This window comes from Protopterus annectens, chromosome 4.part1 (assembly GCF_019279795.1).
Source record: "Protopterus annectens isolate FY-2018-M chromosome 4.part1, PAN1.0, whole genome shotgun sequence".
NCBI lineage: Eukaryota > Metazoa > Chordata > Ceratodontiformes > Protopteridae > Protopterus > Protopterus annectens.
The window spans coordinates 319976905-319993469 of NC_056734.1; positions in this window are offsets into that span (position 1 = coordinate 319976905).

The window sequence follows — 16565 nt, forward strand, 5'->3', positions numbered from 1 at the left end:
AATGATAGCTTTTGCAGGGAAATGGATTTTGTTGTTAAATTAATTGCCTGTGCTATTTTGTTTTCTTCCACTAGTGGCAATTTTCTTTCCAGTATTTGGCTAAGAGTAGCTGGTTTTGATATTTGATTTCTTTTATCAATTTGTATGAGTATGTTATAAATTTGGTGTTTTGTAAAAGGGCTTGCCATAGTAATATACAATTTGTTAATTCCTCTTTAATGATGTTTAGATTTTTAAAGTAATTTGTAGCTATTTCTTTGATCTGTCTCAAGATCAATAGATAAGATTTGGGAAGACCCAGTTGTTGTCTTAATTCATGAGCCGAACAATTTATGTATGGATATATATCTTGTAATGATAAGTTTATTATACGTGGGAATCTTTTCAGGTCTATTAGCTGGTTATCAATTTTCAAGTTAGGATTTTTATGGAAGGGTTGTAGAATCATCATGTATTGATAAAGATTTACTGATCTAAAGAGATTTTGCGTTAGTTTTATATAATTTTTGATGGGTTCCATTATATTATATGTTTTAGTGTTGTCTCTGTTTAAAAAGGGCAATGATTTGGGATTAATATTCAGATTTTTAATATATTTAAAACATATCTTTAACCAGTGCGGGGACCAATTATTGCTTTGCGTATCGTAGGTTGCAATTCTTAGAGTTCTATTTGAATTTATGATTAAGTAGTAAGTCTCAAAATTAGGTAGATCTAGTCCACCTTTGTTTTTCGTGGTCGTCAGTTTATCATAAGATATTCTACTTTTTTTTGGTTCCCAAATAAATTTGGCGAATTCTGTGTGTATTTGTTTTAAAAAATTCTTGGGTATTAGCAACTGTGCAGACCTGAAAATGTATAACAGTCTAGGCAAAACATTCATTTTAATAATCAAAACTTTTGCTAGTGGTGGTAGTTTCAATTTTTTCCATCTTTTTGGATCGGCTAAGATGTGTTCCCAATTTTGTTTAATATTATTGAGATAAAAGTCTTTATTATCTGTAGAGTATGTAATTCCTAAGTATTTGACCTTTTCTTCAGCTTTTAGTTGGCCTATCAATGGTAAAAGTGAGAAAGGTTTTGGAGTTCTTAAAGGGAATATGCTGGTTTTATTGAGGTTTATTTTATAGTTTGATATTAATGCAAAGTCTTCAATGGCAGATAATATGGCAAAGTTCCCCTGGCAAAGTTGCCACTCCAAATCCAATTGATTCTAACCCCGACTGCCCATTACAAACAGCTAATGCCTTTAATAATTTCTTTACCTCTGCCATCCTAAAGCTAGCTAACCAACAAAGCCCTGATACTTCCAAACTATTAACTCAAAGCCCCACTCCCCCTCCATTTCACCTCAAACCCATACCCACCACTTATATATCATCCTTACTTCATAAATTAAAACCTACGACCCCCTCTGCTGACAAATTACCAGCAGAATTCCTCCAAATTGGTGCAAAAGCTATAGCTTACCCCATCTCTATACTGATTAACAGGACCTTAAAAGAAAGTACAATTCCATCTATATGGAAAATCTCATATATCATCCCACTGTTCAAAGGAGGTGATTCTACTGAATACTCCAACTTCCGCCCCATAGCATTACTATCTCCACTTGCAAAAATAATGGAGAAATGCATCCACAAACAGTTACTAAATCACCTACTAAGCCACAACCTCCTAGCTAAGTGCCAACATGGTTTTCGCCCATTCCATAGTACTACTACAGCCTTACTATCCTTCATCGACTCTATTAACAAAAACCGCAACAATAATACTCCTTCCTCAGCCTTCTTCGTTGACCTGTCTAAAGCCTTTGACATGGTCAACCACCAACTTCTTCTCCATCGTCTCAAGTCCCTCTCTCTTGACAATCTAGCCTTAAATTGGTTCACATCTTATCTGGACAACCGAAAACAGGCAGTACTCTGGCATAACCATCTCTCTGATCTCCTCCCCACCTCTATAGGAGTCCCTCAGGGTTCTATCTTAGGCCCTCTACTATTCTCGATTTTTATAAATGACCTTCACCTAGCCACTCCCCTATCAACTTGCATTCAATATGCAGATGATACAACCATCATTTCCTCAGCCCCAACACAGTCGGAACTTTATTCTCTCACACAAAGCACCTTCACTACTATAGAGCAATGGTTCTCTAATCATTGTCTCCTCCTTAACCCAAAGAAAACCAAACTCCTGATTTTTACTCCCACTCACTTGTCTCCCTCCATTAATTTCACACTCACAACCAACAATGGCACCCTTATCTCTCCAGACCAAACCACCAAACTTCTGGGTATTACAATTGACAATCAACTAAAATTTGACACTCACATTAACTCTACAATAAAATTGACTAACAGAAAACTAGGTTCTCTCTATAGAATCAAATCTTTCCTTACTCCAGAAGCTAAAACTACAATAGCTAGAACCCACTTAATATCTACCCTATTATATGCCTTCCCTATTTATACTAATCTTTCTAAACATAATCTTAACAAACTAGCTACATCATATAACAACATTGCCAGATTTGCTACAGCCTCTCCATACAGGACTCATCATTGCTTCAATCTAAAACAATTAGGGTGGCTAGAATTACTCCACCAAATACAATTTAGTCAACTTACAATTGCCCATAAAGCCCTTTACCACCCTGACAACACTCCAATGCTCTCCATCCTCATAAAACCCTATAACAATCAAAAAAACCTACGCTCCTCTAACAAAATATTGATTCATACTTCTCTATCTAATAACACAGCAGGTGATTCCACATTTTCCAACTCGGTTGGTAAAATATGGAATCAACTACCTCAAGACCTCACAACTCAAACATCACTCCCAATATTTAAAACTAAACTAAAACTCTTCTTATCCAACCACTGGCTTTGCTCTTGCAATAACCCTGACTAAGCATTCTTACCTCCTTCTTTTTTGACTCTTCACACCCATTCTTTTTCTTCTTATATCTAACACTCTAAATTATCCTCTATAAAACTGTTTCTGTTATTCCATATGTAATAAAGGCATACATAAATATTTTTTTTTTCAACTTCCAATGAAGTTGTAATAGGGTAATTAAGTTTTTTTACTTTTATCTTTCTTTGCTAAATCTCTTACTGTACTCGAATACTATTACATCCTGCCATAGGCTTAAAGTACATTGTTTTTTTTTTTTTTTTTTTCTATTATTAATTTGTATTGTTATTTGGTACATTTTGTTTATTTTTACTTAAGTAGTATTGTAGCGGAGCTTTTCTCCCCGGGCCTCCACTGAAAATGGACATGTATCCAGTTGGACTAGCCCGGTAAACAAATGTAAAATAAAATAAAATAAATAAAATATTTTTTCGGTGTCTGAGATAGGTGTTGTACAGTATATGTTAAGGTCATCTGCGAAAGCTGATAAGGTGATTTTGGTACCGTAAATTATTGGGGCATTATGATATATCTTTTGTTTTATGTATAGGAATAGGGGTTCTAGGTACATGTTAAATAACAGGGGTGATAGAGGGCATCCTTGTCGGGTACCATTTCTGATTTGAATTCTTTTGGAGCATGTTTTATTTATATATAATGTTGTATACGGGTTACTGTATAATGTTTGTAGAGTTAGAATGAATTTTTGGGGTATATTAAAGCAGGGTAAGATCTGTAGTAAAAATTTTATATTAACTCTATCAAAGGCCTTTTGTGCATCTATAATGAGTGCGTACATGTTTAGTTTCTTTTGGTTAGCAAATGAAATTAGTGTATGTAGTGCTAAAGTATTATCACTGGTTTGTCTGGATGCCAAAAAGCCAGACTGTTCATTGGATATAATTATGTTCGATATTTTCTTCAGTCTACTGGCCAGAATAGATGTCAGAATTTTAGTATCTATATTTAGAAGGGATATAGGTCTGTAGTTGTCCGGGTTCTGAGGATCTGATTTTTCTTTGGGAATAAAAATTGTTTTGGATGAAGTATTACTTATTCTTAACTGTTGCCATATTGACACTGACATTGCTTATAATTTTGGTTATTCTGCCGTTTCGCTGCCCCACTTTTATATTTGACATTTACTTGAGCTCCACAGGGGAAGCATTTCAAGCAGCCAATATTTATTTTATATTTTTTAAATATAAAGAAAACCCATCAGAAGCTTGGCATGCTGTACAGAAACTGCCACTTCTTCTCCTCCCTCAACAAGACAGACCCTCGCCACTACCTTCGTACTACCCTCACTAATGTATGGTGCTCCCCTACTAACCAACCTATCTTCCTCCATCTCTTCTAAACTAGAATCCTGTTGCAATAAAATCTCAAAGTTTGCCACCACTTCCAAATACTCGACTCACCACTGTAAACCTCTCCACCAACTGCAATGGCTAGAACTCCCAAACTACCTTGACTACCTCCAACTCATCACCACTCACAAGCTTATTTTCAAACCAACTATATGTCCAGCACTAACAAACATCTTAACATTATACACCCCAAACAGAACTCTAAGATCTACCCACCAAAATCTAATCTCTGTTTATAAACCAAACTGTCCTGCTGGTCAGCTTCTCCTATCCTTTTCTGTTGCCAAAAAATGGAATTCTCTCCCTCCATCTCTAAGAATTTCTGAGAACTCTGAACACTTCAAAACCCAGCTGCATTCTTACTGCTCCCAGAAATGGAAATGCAATTGCACTCCACCTACCTAACTTGCTTAATACATAAATACTTTATAACACACAAAGTTTGTTCTTCCTTACTCACTATTGATTAACCCTATGTACTGCCTTCATGCTAATGCTACCTCTATACCATTCTCAAGAGGATTTAAACATCTGTATTAATTTAACTCATGCTAATATTTATGCATAAAGAACTCATCCATGCTAATGTTACTTCTATATCATTCTCAGATGATTTATACCTCTGTATTAATTTAACCTTGTACTACTGTTCTCAACCACTAAACGTAAATATGCTTTACAACTTTCTCCAAGCTGCTGTTTAACTTTTGTTTAATTTTTGCTATTTTGTATGTAAAATTTGCTTAGCTTTTTTCTGTTTCCACTATGTATTGTGCTTCATATTATGGAGCTTGTACTATGTATTAGTGGAGCTTTTCTCCCCGAGCCTCCATTGAAAACGGGCTCTTTGAGCCAAGTGGGCCTCCCTGATCATCAAACTGGAAATAAATAAATAAATAAATAAATTGTCTATTAAATCAAGCAACTCTTCTCTTAACTCATTTTCTTCCATACTGAAACAAAAGTGGGTTGGGTCCAGTGCCTGGAGGTTTATTATATCACTATTGATCATTTCCATAATAATTCTTTCCATGGCTTTACACATAAGACTAGTGGGATTTACGTATCTGTAGTTTCCATGGTCTATAGATGGCCCACCATTCTGCAGAGGGATAACTGTTGCTGTTCTCCATTCATGAGGTATGAAGCCTGTTTGGAGGCTATAGTTAAATAGCAATTCCAGTGGCCCTGATAGGTCATGTTTCATGCTGTTTAGAAGGCATCCTGGGACACTGTCTGAGCATATTATTGCAGTGTTCTTGGCCTTAGAGAGAGCATTAAAGACCTGTTCTCTAATGGTAGTGGGGGAGTCACATTTGATGGTATTTCCTGAGGGTAGGTTGAGGGGGGAGAGAGGGGGGTAAAGTTCGAGCTGAATTTACCAACAAGTAGGTTTGCTATACCGTCTGGCTCAGTATAGGTGGCTCCATTTACAATGAGCTCTGCACACAATTGTGTATTGCCTTTGAGGTTGCAGACAAACCTAAAGAATGCCTTGTGGTTGTTGGCCTGGGAAGCCAAATTCACCTCAAATTTGTCTTTGGTAGACTTTATTTGTCCTCTGTGGTGGTTGTTTAGTTTGATGAGATTGCTTTTATTCTGCTGGGTGCTGCGCCTCCTACTTTTTGCCATGATTTTCTTCCTTCTGTTATACAGCCTATTAATTTTGTGATTCCACCAGGGAGGCTTGTTTTTTGAGTTAGTTCTGTACTTCATTCTAGTGGGTACAGCTGCCTCTGTGCTACTATTAACATGCTTGTACAGGTTTTCTGTGAACAGTTCTCCATAGTTAGCAGTGTTCTTAGGGTTCATGTGGGCTTGAAATTTTGCCAGAGTATCACTTAATAGAAGGAGGTTAGCCTTAGAGTAGTTCCTGAATATTTCAGGTCTAGCTGGGGGTTCAGGTTTTATTTTTACTTCAGAGGGGACCATGTTGTTGTCTGAATGTACCAAGGAAGATATTACAGTAGGAGGTGTGCAGCACTCTCCCATATTAGTGAGGACCAGACCCACTATGGCTGCACCCCTGATTGGTGTATTGACTATCTGGTCCAGGTAGTTTGTTGTTGTATAGGATTCCCAGTTAATAATGGGGTAATTAAAGTTTCCTTTGAATATGGTATTGGATTGGATGGTTAGTGTTTCTAATATGTTTAAATACATGGTATGGGTTTCCAAGGTCATTGAGGGGGACCTATAGCTGGAAAGGAAATGATATTGGATTTTGCCTGTGGTGATTTGAACATGGAGCAGCTGAAGTGCATTGTCCTGTTTGACCAGCCTTGAGGTATATTTGTTTTTGATGTAAATAGAGACACCTCCACCTTTAGTCCCTGTCTGTGTAGTAGCTGGTCTGAATATATGGAAGGCATTATAACCTTGCACTTTTGGTGTGCTCTCCATGGCTTTAAACCATGTCTCACTGACCACACAGACATCAGCATTCTCTAGGGAGAAAAGAGCTTCTAGGGAGTGAAGTTTTTTTTTTTTTTTTTTTTTACTGCTGAGCATTGTTTACCTTTGTGGCATGGGTTTGCACAACATGCCACAGTACTCAATGAGTTAGGCTGTAAAAAAAAGAAAAAAAAATGGCTGGGGAAGGCAATGATATCTTAATTATTAATGACCCCTGTTTCACTTAAACTAGGGCCATTAACAGTTCTTAATGATGTACTTGGCAGGTGAAATGCATCATAAGTAGCCAATCACAAAGGCTGCACCTACAGCAGAACACTACAAAGGTTGCAGAAACTCTGCAATCTTATATCACCCCATACTCTGCCCCAGTGGAGTACAGACTTGGGACTTCTAACTGAAGAAATGCTAAGGGCTGCTGCAGGTCTGCTACATATGTATGTACTAGATGCTGAGGGCAATGCTGCTGCTGCCAATGCTGACCATAGGATTAGACTGAGAAGGAGAAGAGTATTCAGGCCCAGGTTAACCTTCCAGGGGCTACATGAGCTGGAGATTGTAGAGTGCTACAGGGTAGACAGGGGCAAACTATAAGAGCTCACTGAGCTCTGCCGACCTCAACTCCAACCCAGAGCCAAGAGAGGGGAGACCATCTCAATGGAAACAAAGGTATGTGTAATTCTTAGAATACTAGCTATGGGTCTATTCCAAAGATCAACTGGGGACATGATAGGGTTCTCACAGGCATCAGCATCCAGGGTAGTCCACCAGTTTCTGGGTGCCATGCTACCACATACCAGTGAGCACATTTATTTTCTCCTTACCCCTGAAGTGAGGGCCAGGAGTGTGCAACACTTCTATTGTGTAGCACACTAACCTGAGGTACTGGGTGCCATAGATTGCACACATGTACACATCAAGGCACCACCCAGTGAGGAGGGTAGAATCTATGTCAACCGCAAGGGGTACCGCTCCATCAACTGTCATGTTCTGTGAAATGCCCAGGGCATAATCATGAACATGTGTACTGGCAGCTCTGGCACTTATCATGACTCCCATATTTGGCATGTATCACAGCTGTACCAGATGTTTGCTAGGGAAGGAGACATCCCACACAGCCATTTACTGGGAGATGCTGACTGCACACTGGAACCGTGGATGATGACACCCATCAGAAATGCACACAAGCCCACTAAAGAGTGCCATAATGAGGCTCACTCACAAACTAGGAACATCACAGAGTGTGTATTTGGACTGCTGAAATCATGGTTTTGGTGCCTTGATATATCTAGTGGAGCCCTGCAGTACTCTCCAGCTACATGTGCACACATGTTCACAGTATGTGCTATGCTACATAATATGATCTTACAGAAACAGCTGCAGCAGGATCAGTGAAGGGAAGGGATACACAGCCCCCACCAGTGCCTAGGTCACCACAGCCACACCCACAGGGGGACTCAGAGGAGGAACCCCTTGAGGATGTCCCTGTAGGGAGAAGTAGGCATGCCCAGTATGCCCTGTCCTTGGCCAAGAGATAACTTATAGCACATGCACTGACAACCTAGGGCCCTAGAGACTGACACCTTACTCCAACTCACATACATATTAGTAAAAATGATGCCAGCCAGCCCACACAACCTGTACCTAACCATGTATTGGCTGTGAACTGCATGCATCAGACTACAGGTCTGACAACTGCTGCAGTTGCAAGTTAAGTCACCCACCTATTCATCACTTGTAAGGGGTACTAGAATATGGTAGCATATTTATGGACCTGCCACATGTATGCAGGAGACTATAGTGGGCTACTGGACTACTTGGGAAGATCTAACAGCCACTTGGAGCAACAGGTACTCTGTCCAATAGTATGTGCTCCATATTACTCACTAGGTCACATGGCTGAAAAGTCCACTGCAATATTCAAGGGGGATGGCTAAGAGTGGGGTATCACAACAGTTGCACAAGTGTGTATGCCAGCAGAGTATGGGCTGGTCACCCCCCACCCCAACCCACTGGTGTGTCTGCAATGATATATCCACAGACCATGCAATTCCAGGGTTGTGACATAGAACCTGGCCACACGTTCTATGCCTCACGTAATGCAGGTATGACAATGTATGTCTGTATGGTGTTGATGTTGTAATGAATGACACCTTCCTGTCTGGCAGCCTGTGTGGCTTGGTAGGTTAGGGACATTAGCATGGGTGATGGTGTTGATGGTTCAAATCTGGAAGTAGCCACATCTTTTGCATATGAGGTAGTCATATGGTGGTATTCCCACAGACTGTCCTAACCCCTCAATCTGTTACTGCAAGAAAACTAGACAAAGGCAGAAGGGCCAAACCTACAGGCAGACATTCTACATGCTCTGAGTAACCTAGCAGGTGGCTAGTATAACAACAGGTTGAAACAGGTCAGATTAGCTGCAGGATGTGCAGGCCATCACTTAAATGTGTCAGTAGTTACAACAATTCAGTGACTGCAATTTACAGTATATTACCAGAAAAACTACAAATGTATGAAGAACAGAGCAGACATATGGGGCGAAATGCTGGACATTCTGCAAAAAGATGCACAGGGAGAGGTATGCAGACTGTCCCCTGTGTGTGGTATTACATCATGTACCCCAGTCACATCATACCTCTCAACCTCTTAGTGCAAGAAATCTGGCCAAAGTCATGAGGAAAAGTAGGACAAAGGCCCACAAAAAGGGACAAGTTTTAAATAGTGCTCTTACAAATGTAGAAAGTTGATAGAATAACAGGTCTTGCATAAGCATGGCTTTCCTGATGGAGTCTGAAACTCAAATGTCTGTCATTATTTCTTAGCTTCAGCCATCAATGATTTGACACTAATTTGTCAGAAAACCACAATATTATGTAAAACGGGCCAAAAAGATGAGGCAAAAATCTGGACAGTCTGTAAAGATCTGTAGAGTTGAGAGGTATGAGTCACATATTAAGTTCAGCAAACAGCCGTGGAATGTTTTGGACAATATCAGGGAAGTGCTGTACTGTGGTAGCAGGTGCAGCAGCCAATGGTCTGCAGCACACATTATCCTGTACTGGAGTACAGGTAGCTCTGGCCTGGAGTTAGGTTGTAAGTACTGACAGTCAAACTTGGCATGCTCTTACACTTAGCTAACTTGAACCCAAGTCTGTTGCCTGTTCCACCCAAAGACCTGTTATGTGGAAATATGTCTGTACATACATACAGTTACATATGCATATCTGTCTCTGCCTAACCCCCTCACACATAATTAGTGTATCTATCAGTATGAAGCAAATATATATGATAACAATATATATATATATATATATATATATATATATATATATATATATATATATAGATATACATATAGATAGATATACATATAGCTATATACAGTACAATGATACATAGACTCTCCACATATGTTTACATAACACACTTCCATAATGTACACACACAGCAACAGTTAAGGAGACATCCCTGTGATACAAATTTATATAGATATGTGTGGGGATGTACAAATATCCCCACATATCCTCGAAATGCTGAGGTTATCTGTACTTACACATCACAACAGTTGTCCGATGGAACCAGACCAAGGCCACAACAGTATATAAGCCACTCACCCACAGATCCTTGTGCCTGCGAAATATCACCATTTAGACAGATATAGTTGAGCAGGTGGTGTAATGTACAATGGTTGCAACACATGCCTTGAACAGGCCATATTGTCCCTTGCCACATGTCCATATGTCAAACTTCAAACAGCCACATATGATCATTCTGATAATTGTACATGTATAGCAGGGATATTGCCAGGTATGCAACTCCTAGGACACTAGATGCAATAACAGTACCAAGCAAAATCACTCTGCAGGCCACACTTGCTATGTAACAAAGACCACTTTGCATACTCCACAAGTACTGTACCTGCATCCACATATACAACAGACATAACCTGTGGCATGTGCGATAAGTACTGTGAGCTGTAGTAATAGTAGATAGGTAGGGGTTCTAATCTCACATCATCCAACTTGTAAAACTTCCATGACACACACAAACTGTAAAAGTAACACAAATGAAGGCAAAAGGCAAATTGATCCACTCCCAAGTATTTATTTAGCACTTTCATTTATAAAATACAAACTTCCTCACCATAAAAACTTAAAAACTTGAACCATCATGGCCAACTCATTTATATGTGCACTACAAATTATGTGATAAAACTTGCCTCAGTTTGAAACCAGCATTTAAAGATATATTACATCTGCAGTTAGTAACACATGCATTTTCATAGACATTCATTGTATACTTCCACACTGCTAAGCTACACAAACACATATTTACATATATTGCTAAGATAACTAAAATGTGTCTACTAAATAAATTCTTATATATGTAAATAAATAAATGCATATGTGAATCTAGCTAGCATGCTACCTATAACATGTATAATATACAAAAAATGCTGACTTTAACACAATGTATGCTCCATGAACATAATTATACCTAGATTAGCAAACTTAGCTTTCACTCTAAAAACAGGACTGATGGAAACCACACCATTTAGTGCTGGATAACTTATTCTGTTAGTTCACAGTTGCCATTTCAGTTCCTTAACTTCCAAAAAAAAATCATCTGTAGGACTCCCTCTTTCACCTATATCAACATGATCTATAATAATATATTTAAAATGATGGTCTACAAATTGGATTATATGTTTAGCTAATGCGTTCTTAGAGTCTTTTTTTACTGATATCATATTGATGTCGATATATTCTGGTTATAAAGCTAATTTTTGTCTTATCTATGTAAAAACGTGGTCATTTTTGACAAATACCCATATAAATAACCAGTTTGCTGTTACAGTTATATCTCTTTTTCAGCCTTATTGTACTAAAATGAGCTAAGTGGATTTCATTTTGCTCTAATATATATTTACATTGTGGGCAATGTCCACTACTCTTTCTTCCACACAATTCATCATACTTAGGTTTTCCTAACATGATTTTAATACTTACATCCTTTATAAGATATACGTGGCCCCACCCCCACCAATTTCTTATAATCTGTGTTGGTGCCAAAAACACACCAGTTTTTTGTAATAAGTTCTCTAATATTACCATATTGCCTGTTAAATGTTAAAATGATTGCATTTGTATGATCCACTTTAGCAGTGTTAGATATAGTATTCATGCTAGTGTGTCTATCTGAGCCCAGCAATGGTAGGAAGTGTCCACTAGCTCTTTTCTCAGTTACCTCCTTACCTATGTTGTCTATAAACAGTCTGGGGTTGCCTCTACTAATCAACTTGTTTTTCTGAATATTGGTCTGAAAAATGTATGCATCATTATCTGATACAATTCTAGCAAGACAAACATATTGTCCCTTGACCAGGGACTTTTTTTGGTGCAGGGGGTGCCCGCTTGTAAAATGTAACAATGTATTAGAATATGTTTGCTTTCTATAAATAGTAGAGTTGCATATCCCCCTAGTTCTATCTTTAACAATAATGACTTCCAAGAAATTGATAGTCTCCCTACTTGTATGGATAGTGAACTTCAGATATGTTGTGGTGCCACACATAGTTAAAAAACTCATTTAGTTTTTCAGGACTACCTTTCCAAAAAATAATAATATCGTCCAGGTATCTACCATAAAGTGTCCAGTATTGGGAATATGGTGAATTGATGACAAATTCCATTTCCCAATATGCCAGGACTATATTTGCAAAAATGTGGGCACACACTGCCCCCATGGCAACTCCTCCACACTGTTTAAATATTTGATGTTCAAATGTAATGAAATTATTTTCTAGGACCACTTCCATAAGTGCCCTGATGGGAAGAATCCAATCATGGTTGAGGGTTGTGTTATGGCATAAAAAAGTATAAAACCACTCAATACCCATGTAGTGTGGAATAACTGAGTACAAATCCTTAATATTTATGGTGACAAAAATAAGAGTGTCACTATATAGGTCATTAGAGACTTTACATAGGAAATCCCATGAGTCATTGATGCAATATCTGTAGTTTTTTAATATGTCTTTCAATTCTAGGTCAATACATTTGGCTACCATAAATACTTTTGATGCCTTTGCATCCACTATAGGTCTAAAGGGTAGATCCATAAGACCCTTATGAATTTTTGGAATCCCAAATATTGTTGATAGCTTTGGGTATTTAACCTGCAAAAAGTTAAATTCAATGATGTTAATTTGGTTATTCAACAATAGCTCTTCAAGCAACACATCAATTTTTTGATATGCAATATTTACTTTATTCACACTTGCTTCACTATATGTCTCTAAATATAACACAGTAAACATCTTATTTTTATAATAATTGCTGTTAAAAATAACCAGGCCTCCGCCCTTATTGGGTTTCATTACCCGTAACTGCTTATTATCACAAATACCTTTAAGTGTCATATATTCTGAATAAATTAATTTGTTAGCATCATGTTTCTGTCGCTTAATACTCAAAAACAATTTCCTGACTTCAAACTTGCATAATTTCTCATATACAAACACAATAGGGTACAACACAGGGTTAAAGGTGCTGGGTTTTACATATCTGCTATCAACCAATGTTCTTGTATCTGAATCTTTAAAAAAGAAAGCAAAATTTAACTTTCTAGTAAATAATTTTAAAGGAGTACAGCAGGTTTCGCTAATGTATTCCTCAACTTCACGGCCCTTTTCCTCCCTATTTACATTGTCCTCTGTAAAGCAACAACAATAAAGCATTTACAATTTTTATAATTCCCCTTACATCTGTAACAGAAGCCTACCTTCTCATACTGTGATAGTTTCACTTACAAAATTATTCTCTCACATTTGAATAAAGCTTGCTGGAGTCGCCCAGTTACTGACATCATCGAGGCCAGGCAGTGCAGGTACTTTTTTTTTTTTAATCAGTTCCCTCCCCCAAAGTGACATCACCACAGCCGTCATCTGATTCTAACTAAAATAATAAGACCCACCCATTCTATGATGTCATGGCTCCCTTGTCCTTCCCCCAGCCTGAGTGCTGTTCATTTTATTCAGTAGTAGTGTAGTAACACCGATGTTTGGAAACACAGAAATTTGGTATGCATACTTGTACATTCAGCATGGCAAATGATGCTTAGGTGGTGTATCGCTTGTATATTTCTCTGTTGTATTTGCACCAGATACTGCTAGTGTGCAGTGCGGGACTAGAAAGATTAAAACATTACCCTGGTATCAGAGGTGGCAGTGCAACATATTCATAGTGGCTTAACATGAGAGTAGCTCTAAGCAAGCACCATGTGAAACCTGAACAAGCACCTAGAATTATTCAGTGCAGCTTCCACACCTTAAGTCTGAAAATGAATTCACATACTCACATGAACAGGAGTAGCTGCATATTGATGGCTAAAGGAGTATGGGCATGCCGGGTGGTTACTACACTGCAAAACTGGTATGTAATGGATGAGATATTTGGAAGGCATGAGCAAACACACCAGTACATTAAAGCCATAGCACCAACTGAACTGGAGGCTGGCAAATAGATTTAGTAAGGGATTTTGTCCATGCACAAATATTTCAACAGTAATTCTTTGCAGTGGCATCCATTATCTAATTCGAGGTAAGTTAACCTTGATGTCCTTTATTTAAAAAAAATCAATAAAAAAGTTACTTTGTTATAAGTGACTTCTGGACACAAGAAAAAGGAAGGGGAAAATATAGCAATGTGGTTTGTATGTACAAAGACAAATCCAGGGACACTGCAAAAGGTTTTTTTTTTTGCAAACCAACTAGTGGAGTAAAAACATATGAAGGCAAACACTGCATACCAACACACTTTGCACATGTAAATCTCAATTTTTAACAAGGTGGAAGCATGAAGTGATACCTTAACACTTAAATTAATAACAATCTAAACTGATTAATAGTATAAATGTTTTATTCTTTAGCTCCTTGGTGCAAGACCTTACTGGATGTGATTGCAGTCAACTAAGGCCATGGCTATAGTGCAGCAAAAAAATGTCCCCTCTAACAAAGGAAATGCTAGAGCAAAGATTAAATTACATGAGTCAAGCACCCTGCTGAGATCTGCGAATTACCAGGTCAAATTACCCTCAGGACTTTGACAGCTAGGGAAGCTAAGTGTTATGGGGGAGGGGAGAAGTAAATGGACTAAAATTCATTGTCTCACAAATTAGTGCCACTTAAACTAAATTAGAAAAAAAAGGCAGCAGTAAACAGCACTTTGAGTGTGTTCTGTGGCATTTGCACTGTTTCTGTTTTAAGTAGTCATCCATCAGCAGGGAATGTTACTTACACTGTTCTATTTTACTCAGTACTTTGTACGCATGCAACATATATGAAATGACAGGAACTTTAGGCAAATGGAGGCCTGCATGATGTAACATTTTTGAGCCAAACAATGATTTCTGGGATACTGGATGGCAACCTGATTTATCCATACCACGTCAATATGCCAGCCTCCAGGTGGTCAGAGTCTGGAATTACGTATAAAAATATTTAAAATCCTGTATATAATCCCAGAGTGCTGTTAAAGTGTAGGAAACATCATGCCATGATGCTTTAAACATGTTTTTTGAGTCTGTGGGTGCGGTACTCCTTTAAGTTAATAAGAACATCATCTAACATAGCATTAGGATCTGGTACAAAGGACAGACCTTTTTCAAATATGTTAGCTATGTTATTGTCCAAAGACTTCTCCTTCACTGTGAACAGGACTTTATGTGGGTGTGTGACAAACAGCATCACAGAGGGCAGTTGGAAATACCTCTTACAACAAACACTGTGGAGACAGGCTAACAAACTGGAGGGGGATGTTCCAGACATGGGGACAGAATGTTTGATTGTATATAAAATTGCTATCTTTTACTCTAACTCACATCTGATGAAGTGTGATGAAACGAAAATGGATTTTCAAACAGCGTTAATGGATATGGAGTGTTTTAGTGTGAATTTTTCTTTAATAAAACGTTACATATACTGGTTGCCTTCGTCCATGGCTTTATTGGGTCACTTTCAGTGCACCTTTCGTGGTTTTATTGGATTCGCATTGTGTACTTTTGCCTGCACTTGGATTTTATATGGTATTGTCCAAAGAGATGCCCCTGTAGTTGTAAATCTTAAAGTAACACTTGTTATATAGGATAGTGCAAGGTGGGGGAGTGTCACAAATAAAATCTATTAGTTCGTGTAATTGTTGCAGCTGTTGTTGTTGCCGTAGTTGTAAGTAGTCCATGTTCTCCCCCTCCCTCTCCTTCTCCCCTGTCCATCATAGTTGAAATTGCTGTTGTTGTTGTAATAAACTACCCCTCTCTGGTTCCTCAGTCACTCCGACCTCTTCAGAGGGGGCTGAGATAAAGGGGTAAGGCTTTATGGTCATCATTGTTAAATTCAATGTTAGGTTCATTTTCAAGATAGTCATTGTCAATATATGAAATAGTAGAAGGTTGTTGTCCCAAAGGGGGCTGGAGATATGCCTTCCCCTCTTCATATTCCTTTTTATCTCTACTTATTTTTTTTTTATTTTTTTGTTTTCCAAATCAAGAAGGGATTTGTCTATTCTGGAAAACAATGCATAATAGTCAGCCTTCTTGATATCAAAAAGTAAATCATTCTGTATATTTTTATCTATTTTTTTGAATAGAAGCTAGTTGTCCCAGTCCCCTTCAATAAACACATCACACCGAATAACAATTGACGACCTTTATTAAAACTTCCATAACATAGCTTTGTTCACCTACTTTATTATTTACAACTGAACATAATATCATTGATTCTAAACACAGCATAAACATCCTTTTAATGTTAATCAGGGCAGCGTACCTACTCACCCTGCCCCAGTAAGCAGCATC